Genomic DNA, 10,138 nt, shown 5'->3' on the forward strand with positions numbered 1-10,138 from the left:
GCATCGGGGCAACACAGCGCCATTTTCTGGCACACTGCCTCCTCTGCCCTAAATAATTGGCAGTATTGAGTCGCGATGTGAGGTTGAAGTACAGATACTTTGGGGTGGGGGGTCACTGGTGCTGATTCAACTCTCTTTAGTAAAAAAAAAATCCTAATCCAGACACCTCCGGTTTTTAAAAGCAGCTCACCTGCTCCTCTTCTCTGACACTCAGTCGGAGGCACTCATCCACTACAGCTCCATTTGCAAGTCTTCCCACCACGCCAAACTTAGTCTCAACAATACCGCACTACTTTCTTTCCCTCACTGTGGAAAGTCCTGCCCTCTGCGAGGCCTCTCCATCACGCCTTGAGTGCCAAGAGTTTTTGTTTGCCTCAACACGGCCAACTGTCAGCTCGGGCGGCTTCTGATAGCAAAGTAACTGCCAGCTTTTTCGCATCAATGTCTCAAAGATTTGTGATATTTACTTTATTTACAGTATGGCCTGTTTGAACACCTGCAACTCCCTGACACACGTCCTCCCCAAAATACCCCTCGACCACTCCCACAAAATATGGAGGGCAGCTCTGTCTGTCCATAAATCGGAACGGCCTTGTTCTCAGTTATCAGTAAGTCCAGTCTGGGTCATACGACCCTTACATACTGTTTGGGTCAAATTTGACTCATTTTGACACTTGACGTTTGAAGAAAAATACACCAGATGTCATTCTTTGACCCTGACATTTGATAACTTTTCCGAAAAGACCCGAAAATACACACAAAAAAATTGCTGTTGTTGTTTAAAAAAGGGACCAAGTAATATATGCGTATATCTATATGCCAATTTCAGGGGGGAGTTTTGAAACAATCCTGGAAACTGTCTGTTTCCACCACGTCACACAGAAACATGCACCTGTTGCTCTTTGAAGGGCTGTGGGGGAGTCCTGAAAACGTGAAAGAATAAAATGAATGATCATCCTTACTGAAGCTAAGGAACAGAAGTCATATGGAGGTCAGAGGGTGTCTTGACACAAGCGTAAGGTCCGCACCTGCAAAAAAGAGTGCCTGCAATGTTTTCTTGGATAAAGGATTAATCTTCCATTTATTCACGTCAGACATATTGAAAAGACCCGTCATTCACAAATTGACAAGGACAATAATGAGGAGGATGTTTGTCTCAAAATAGACTGGAAACATACCATACATGCATTCAAAGAGGACCTGTGTAATGTAAGGGTTAACAGGTGGTCAAGACAATGCACGTTTTCTCATTCGCTGTAACATTTTAAGGAATTTAGTTGCCTCACCTTGCTTCTTGAGTTAATGTGATCCGATGTGAGTTGAATCAGCATCGGAGCACGCTCAATGGGATTTTTCCATCATCAATTGCACAATGACTGAGATATGTTTGCATTTCTGCCATTTGAAACAACAGAATCATCACATCAGTGCCTGAAGTTTTTAACAAAAACGACCAACGTGTCCTGTTAAAACGTAATGGGGACATGCCTTGAAGACTACATCATGTGTGTGTTCAGCTTTTTCTTTGACAGGCAGACGTACAACACTAAATTAATGCAGACTTTAGAGTCCACTGTACAGTATATGTAGATGACATGTCTCCACGTCATAAAGTTCTTAAGGCGAGGTCCCGCCGACACACTATTTTTCTCTGAGACTAGAGAGGGGCTTCTGCACTGAAAGCAGAGAAATACAAAGTCCTGGATCTCAAGACAATGTCCAGGGCAGACCAAAGCTACAGAAAGAAGAAACAGAGCTGATGTCTTGAATCTTAAATGAGCTCAGCCAATGGCACACAAAAAGGCGGCTGTATACTTCAGTGAACATTGATGCCTTGATGATAGAAAGAGTTTAATTTCTTCTGTGAGCCTGTTTCTAAACTGAACCAACTGGATCTCAAATCATCTTTCCCCATTGAAATTGATTTGGTTTTTAATTAGGAAAAAATAGCACTCTCTAATATCATACTTTATAAAAACATATTTATGACACCATTAAAAAGAATGTGAAGAATCAGTTTTTCCACATTGTTTGCGTCAATTCCACGGATTTTGAGATTTTGTTTATTTATCTGTCTACATGTATTGCTCCAGCATTTGTGTTCAAGTACGGTTACACCATCACAACACTGATGCTTTTTCTAAACCCATCAATAGCCTCATTTATTTATTCATTTAGATTTCCTAAGGCTAAGCTATGTGGTTGTATTAAATACACATGTAACTCTTTGTTTGTGTTTAGTTGGACAAAGAAAATAAACTTTGGGTGGCAACAAAGAATTATTTACTATCTGCCAAATTGCTTCTTTTTGTGACATGAGTTGAATTGAGGGCGGCCCGGTAGTCCAGTGGTTAGCACGTCGGCTTCACAGTGCAGAGGTACCGGGTTCGATTCCAGCTCCGGCCTCCCTGTGTGGAGTTTGCATGTTCTCCCCGGGCCTGCGTGGGTTTTCTCCGGGTGCTCCGGTTTCCTCCCACATTCCAAAAACATGCATGGCAGGCTGATTGGACGCTCTAAATTGTCCTTAGGTGTGAGTGTGGGCGTGGATGGTTGTTCATCTCTGTGTGCCCTGCGATTGGCTGGCGACTGATTCAGGGTGTCCCCCGCCTACTGCCCGAAGACGGCTGGGATAGGCTCCAGCGCCCCCCGCGACCCTAGTGAGGATCAAGCGGTTCGGAAAATGGATGGATGGAGTTGAATTGAGTTCATTGCCACCATAAAGCACACGCACACACACAGTTTTTGACCAAATTAGTGTGCTTATCTGAGACAACCCTCACGGTGCACCACTCCATTTTGTCCTGGTCTTGGAAGTAACATCGTGGTCAGTTATTTTGTCAGCGTGAGGGGATCGATCAGCAAATAAAGTGGAGCACCCATTTGAAAACGTCTCGCCTGTTTACTGAGCAAATAGAGAGCAACAATATATCTCAAATGTTATTTTATCTTTTGTAGTTAAACAATACGCAATCAGGCAGATGCATCTTTTCAACGTGTTGACAGCTTTATGCAGACTCGCGGACATTTAAACTGCCAGACTCTGTTGTTGCGCATATGATTCATGGTCATCATCCATTAGATGTAGAGTGTAGTGTATAAGCAAATAAGATGCCAAGCAGGCCGGACGTGCAGCGCAGAGGAGGCGACATCTACAGGAAGAAATCAGCTCCCCGACCCCATCTTCAGTCTTCCACCCCTACGCCCTTTTTGTCTCACTCCTGTTAGTAACTCAGCGTGGGTGTCATTTTGCTTTTTTTACTCCCTTAAGCGGCTGATCTTAGAATCCTGATAGACCAAGAATGTCGCAGAGCTTTGCGGAATGCTTTTATTTGAGTGCTAAAACGGAACGTCTCCCCGTGCCAGGTTCCAGCTGTACCGTCCGGGTGTAAGAACCCAACACATTCCGAACATCCTCCTTCATCAACCAAACTTTGCGCATGCATCGCAATCATTCTTGCATTAATCTCCACTCTCGCCTGTGTAGTTCCTATTTCCCAAGGCTGATCTTAATAGCTGAGATGCAGATAGTCTCCTCACAGGGATGTGGGCTGCAAGCTAGTGAGACTTTCTCACACTGTGTGTTGTCTTTGGCTCTGGCCGCCGTGGTTCATTTCCTTTTGTCTTGTGCAGCACAACTTTTGCCAATATTCATGCGCAATGTTTTCAGAAAATGATCTGCAGCAGCAATCATCATGGTTGGGCTGAGTTGCGCCCGGTTCGTTTTACCATCTCTCTCACCGTACACACACACACACACACACACGCACACACACACACGCACACACAGTGGCAATATAGCCGCACACAATCAAACACAACCGCAAATAAAGATGGGGAATCTCCCTTTCAGTAAGGCTTTTTTTTTTCTTGTGAGTGAGTGTGTTTCCTTGAAAAGTTGCTTCCTAGAAGTTGTCGGAGCATACAGTGCTACAAGCGATGACTTTCGACATACCCTTCATGATGAAGATGCTCTTTGGGGAGGAGGAGAGAGAGTGAGAGAGGAGTACCAGCATGAGTCATCAGTCGTTAAACAAGCTTTTCTCTCTCTCTGTCTCTCTCTCTCTCAGGCACACTCTTGCTTCAGACGTCACTCCTGATTGGGAAACTCACAGATGGCATTGCATCAGAACATCTCAGACCTGCACTGTGGACAGTTGTAAAAGTATTCTTGCTCTGTACTTAAGTACAAGTATCGATACTTGTTTTTAAAAAAAAAAAGACAGACTTCTATTATTAAGATTGTGATGAGTGTATTCATGGGAGCAATTAACACACTGCAAATGCCTTAATTTATTCGTTTATGGTCCTCAAAAGAATACGGTGGTATTGAAGAGAATGAGATAGTGACGCGAGAGTGAGATTCGGACCTCATGGGGAAAATGACCAGTACATGACAGATGAGTAAAACCCCGTAGCTAATGCTTTCAATCCCTTGATAAAATTTCTAGAAAAAAAATGATGAGTGTAATGAACAGCACTATTTTGGGGTTAGAGGCAGTCACTTCCTGTTTGTTGTAATGGTGGGAACGGATGATTAAAAAAACATTCATGTGAAATAGTGTTGATGTTACCACATTTTAAAGCGAGCAACGACCCCCCCCCCCCCCCCCACCAGTAACAATATGCACTCAGCGGCCATGACATCACAACATGACATACATCGGTATAATCTATTGCATTATCAAGAACATAATATTGAAGTTTTGAGGAAATGCTATTATTTCAGTGTGATCAAATTTTCACGACACCCTACAAAGACATGTATCAAATACTTCAGTTACTTTATCTACCTGCAATTTTAAAGTCATGCAGTTCATTGTTAGCTCACCACAAACACAATAATAAACATATTCTCCAAATGATGATCAATAGATAGAGTGATCACAGGATCCGGAATAGACAGATAGATAGATAGATAGATAGATAGATAGCGATATAAATCGAGATAGTCGCGTGTATTTTGTGTGATGTATGAACACAAAAGACATAGTCAGTGTATGTCACCTGTTGAGCCCAGCGGACGGTCTCTCTGGCTTTCTTCCAGCCTGATCCTGCCTCCCACGTACCTTCCCTCCATGTGTGATTGATGCAGAATCCCGCACACACAAATCTGACCATCTTAGGTATGGAAAACATTCCCCGTCGAGTTTCGCCACCAGAGGTTTGCCGCCACCATCTGTGAGAGACACTCAGGCACAGAGGTAGCGGTCCATAAACACACTGTGTGGAAATAGACACGTGGAGATCCTAATATAGCACACACTACTTCTGAATTTGTCAGGGGTTTTTTTTGTGAGCGTTCGGACAGACTGACACAGATTCAAACATGAATGTACTGTATTTTTACGGTTTTAGATATTTCATGGCTCTCGACCTGTATGGTTTTTGTGTTGTCAGTGTTCAATTGTGTGCATGTGCTGGAGACCTCCAACCGCTCCTCCACAATTGGTTGCCCGTGTTCTCAACTCAACCCACCAATCAGTGTAAAGGAAAGAGGCCTGATCAGCAATTTGGTTCCAGGCGCACCACCCGCTGCACTAATTACCACCACTTTTTAAAAAGGTCTCTGTTGGCCTTAGGCAGGGCTGTCTGAGAATGAATGCGGGCAGTCAATCCCTATAATTCTTGTGCGTTTTGCACTGCTGTGTTTGGCTTGCAGTGCGTTGTTCTTGTGTTTGTACAATAACGATCTTCAACTCATTTTTGCGTATAGCGCTGGCATAGTGTCGGGATTCGTGAGTGATGTGCTGCGCCTTTGCTCCAAAAGATCATGGCCACTCGTCATGTATGTTTTCATTTTTCTACTTAGATCCAGCTGTTACTTCCATGTTGAACTCTGAAGTGTCATAACAATACACAGTTTTTGTTTGTTTGCTTATTTTTTAAGAAAGTCACAGCCAGAAAAGAGGAAGTGTTTCTGAACTAAAGTCCCTGAGAAATGTGTCAAATGAATGAGCGTTTACTGCACTCAACATCATCACATGACAAAATCCATCATATTTATGCATATTTTACATCTAACGTCATGCGCATGGAAGAAAAGCACAAGTATGACTCGCGGCACTTGTTTTCCGTTGACATTTGACAGAAGACAGTTTTGGAAGCATAAAAGGTCAACTAAAGCTGTGATAACAGCTCATTCAAACAAGAACAAAACCAAAAGGACCATAAATTCTGCTAATCACAGTTGTGACGCCCATAAAAACAATCAGTCAGTATGTATTTATGTTAGATATTACAATATATCGTTCGATGAAATGCATAGTTTCCTAAATAGTTTTTGAATGTTTTTGGAGAAGGAGAAAATATATTTGGCCAGGAGCTAGAAGCCCATTTCTTACCACTGCTTCTTCGAAATAGAAAATAATGGTTGGAAGTCATTATTAAACAATCTATCATTTTAAAAAAACTTTTTAAATTTGATCACTTTTTATTTCATCCATTATGATGCTATTTCGAGTCAAAGGTGAGTTGGAGCTAATGTCAGCTGACCTTTGTGGGACGGCATACCTGGAGTGGTCGGCAGTCAAGTGCAGGGCCGCAGCACATCTTAACGGGACACTCCCAAAAGTAGAAACATTCCTTCCCTAAAGGTGTGCAAGCCTCGCCAAACACAAAATTCAGAACAGGAGAATTTAGAAAGAAATGATAGGAAAAGTGCGAAGTACAGTTCAGTTGTCTTTAACTTTTAAGTGCAATACATTTTCATGGAATCTTATAGAACTGCTTGTTCTAAACGTTTTTGAAGATACAATTTTTGGTTTGGATTTTACGTGCAATACATTTTAATCGGACCATATTGTTTAAGCACAGTTTGTTTCATATCTTTACATTGTGAATGTTCAAACTGCATAATGTTACAGTGCATAACAATTATATTCCATATCGCCAGCGTTGGACTGAAATCTTGTCGTTCTAAAATAGTCACTCAAAAACGGCATGATGGTTCAACCGTTAAGATTCCATTGTCAAAGAGCGAGGCCTTTTCCAAAACATTAGATCGGTCAATACGTTGTAGAACTCAGACCTCCACATGCACACTGACCGATAGGTTAGAGTTTTGAAAAAAATGTGAAATTCACCAAATTATGACTCATGAGGTCCCAGCCTGACGCCAGCGCTAAACTTTGTAGGACTAAAATCTCTGCCTCATTGCTGATGAACTCTTTAGTCCATGTGATTATTCCCAGTAAATGTCGGTCATGAAGGTGGGACATGGAAAGTCATATTTTTTGAGTTGTTATTTGGTGTAAAACATTCTCTCTTTCCAACTAGAACGCACCGGAAACTGAAACAGAAGACGGCAAAGAGAAATGAACTCAGGCAGAGAAGCAGCCAAGAGAAAAATTGGAACTCCACAATGTCTTCAGTCCCTCTGTTGTCTCGTGCTGCAATGTTCCACTCCCTGACTTCCCTTCATCATGATGTGTCTCACACTCACACACACACACACACGCACACACACACACACGCACACTTGAAGCAGAAGCTAATGACTTCAACCAGCAATGACCTATTTTCCATTGATGCAGCGATAAAAAGACAGTGGAAAGATGTAGATTTGGACGAAGTAAAGGAATTCCAGCACAGTGTGTGTGTGTGTGTGTGTACAGACAGTACATGGGTGTTTCCAATCCCAGGCCAACTGTCCATACATTGATCAGAAAACATTCATCATGCTAGGGTGGAGCACAGCGAGGTAAATCCCACTGGAGGCCGTAATCATTCACGATTACTTCTTACCAACAATACTAAACCACACTACTGAAATGCTCTCACGCGTATTTCCAGGGGTTTTTTTCTGCCCTCTTGTACACTACAGAAACACTTTCACGTTCACTGAAAAAAAGAGTCTGATTTACATTACAAAAATATGGGCGTTGGTTGCATGCATTACAATCATGTCTCACCACCATTATAAATGCAAAAAATACAATCATATTCATGTTGGTGAAACATGAATATGATTTGAGTGATGATGAATGTAGACGTGCATACCCTATTCCAGTTTATACACTGCTGAAACGCTCTCACATTCGGTGCTCTTGCACACACGACTGAAATGCTCTCATAGTGACGACTAAAATGAAAACTTTCTATGACATACAATACTGATACACAACTGAAATGTCTTCTCTCTCTCTCACACACACACACATGCACACACACACACACAAACGAATGCTGTCACAGGCACTACTGAAATCTCCCACACTACAGAAGTGTTTTTCTTTTTTCGGTGATATAATGTACAGTAGACTATTGGAAAACTCACACACACACTACTAAAACACACTACAGACTTTTTTTTTATAAATACACTGCTGAAACACTTCGAAATGCTCTGCTACTGAAACTCTCACATTTTAGCCTCCTGGAAAACTCTTACACAACTGAATCCTCCCACACATCTCACTAAAATATGCTCATCTCATATCCTCAAATATGCATTTCACTGGTGTGCATGAGAGCATTTTAGTAATGTGTTTATTTTTGGTTGGCTTTATCTTTGTTATATTTACGGAAATGACCGATTGATTGCTAAGCTTTAAAAAAAAAATCTATCGATCAAGCAAATTATTTCCCCAAAGGCCCTTCATGATGGGGAGTTTTCTTGTTCTCTCACTCTCTCTCTGTCTCTCTCTCTCACTCTCTTCTCACTTTATCACACACAGACAGGCAGACATGCACACGCACGCACGCACACACACACACACACACACACACACACAAAAGTGGTGTGCCGTCTTTGTTTTTGTGTTTGCAAAGCGTCACATGACTGCTCCTCCTCCTCCTGTCCGCACAGGAACATGAGCTGGTTTGTGCCATGAGAGTAAGTAAGTGTTGCCAGCGTTGTTTAGTTTCCTTCGAGATGTGAACTCTGTGCGACACTGATAACATTCAGTCGAGGAACAATTTCATGCTCTTGTACTCTGGACCCTTTTATGACTCAAATTGTTCCATTAAGGCGCTGTAGAGTCTGGTAACGCTTTGTCATATTTGTATATCAAGCGAAGCCCTCAAGTCAATTCTGCAAAGGATTCAGAGTGCAACACACACACACACACACACACACACACGGTGTCATAAATTAAAGTTGGTTTGGAGGCGGTGGGGGTACATGTGTATTTCTGTTGACATTAGCAAGAGGAAATACTGTAGATTCCATCATTGGTGTTTTTACTTGAGACTGTCAATCATCGTGAGCATTCTTGCATGTATGTGATTCAAAACACCGCCTAAACTGTCTGCAGTGGTTGTCAACCTTTTAACAACAAGTACCATCATCATGACCAACAACAATATTCAATAACAAATCTGTTTTTAATGGATAAACTGAATATATTTTGGGCCTTAAATGAAAGCCCATATCATGCTTTTTTTATGATGAGTATTCGTATATGTCAGTTTGGGTACCAAGGAACAACATGTCTAATTTAGGCCTTGAGTTGAAAGGTTTTTGTAAACTCTGTCCTTCAGTGACATAAAAATGGTAACATGGCAGACATCCTACCATGTAAATTCTATTTTGACATCAGTTCAAACTGGTAAGGGTTCATGCATAATGTTGTTTGTAAGATTCCTTCATTTAGAAAAACAAAGCTATTTATGCAACCAAGAAATTCTTGCAAAATGTTAAGGGGGAGGCAACCTCGAAATTTTCTTCACGATAATAAAATCTGTGCAGCCCTACTAGTCTAAACATGGCTTTGTGGTTAGTATTGCGTTTGTGGAATAAGAGTTCAGCAGCAAACTCCGCCCTTTTTTGTCCATCTCAGGGGCGGCCATTTTGCCACGAGAGCTGTCGACTGAAAATGACATCACAGTTGCTCAGGGCTCAGATGTTACTGCTTAACTCATATTCCACAAACACAATAAGAATCGGTATGCCGTGTTTAGACTAGTGGAGGCGCACAGCACATATCACTGTCAAGAAAACTTTGGGCTGGATTTCCCCTTTCACAAGGATTTTTCATAATTTGGTTATCTTAAATTAGGGAGCTTTCGAAAAACAGATTTGGCACAAACACAGTACAGTTTATGAAACAAAATCAATTACACCATTTGTTTCCCACAAACAATGGTAAAAAATGCAGCTTTTCAGTTCAAACAGCTGCTGAAACACACAAACAAGCTT

The sequence above is a fragment of the Hippocampus guttulatus genome, chromosome 3 (assembly GCF_054856545.1).
Source record: "Hippocampus guttulatus isolate MCC_2025c chromosome 3, RoL_Hgut_1.0, whole genome shotgun sequence".
Classification (NCBI taxonomy): Eukaryota; Metazoa; Chordata; class Actinopteri; order Syngnathiformes; family Syngnathidae; genus Hippocampus; species Hippocampus guttulatus.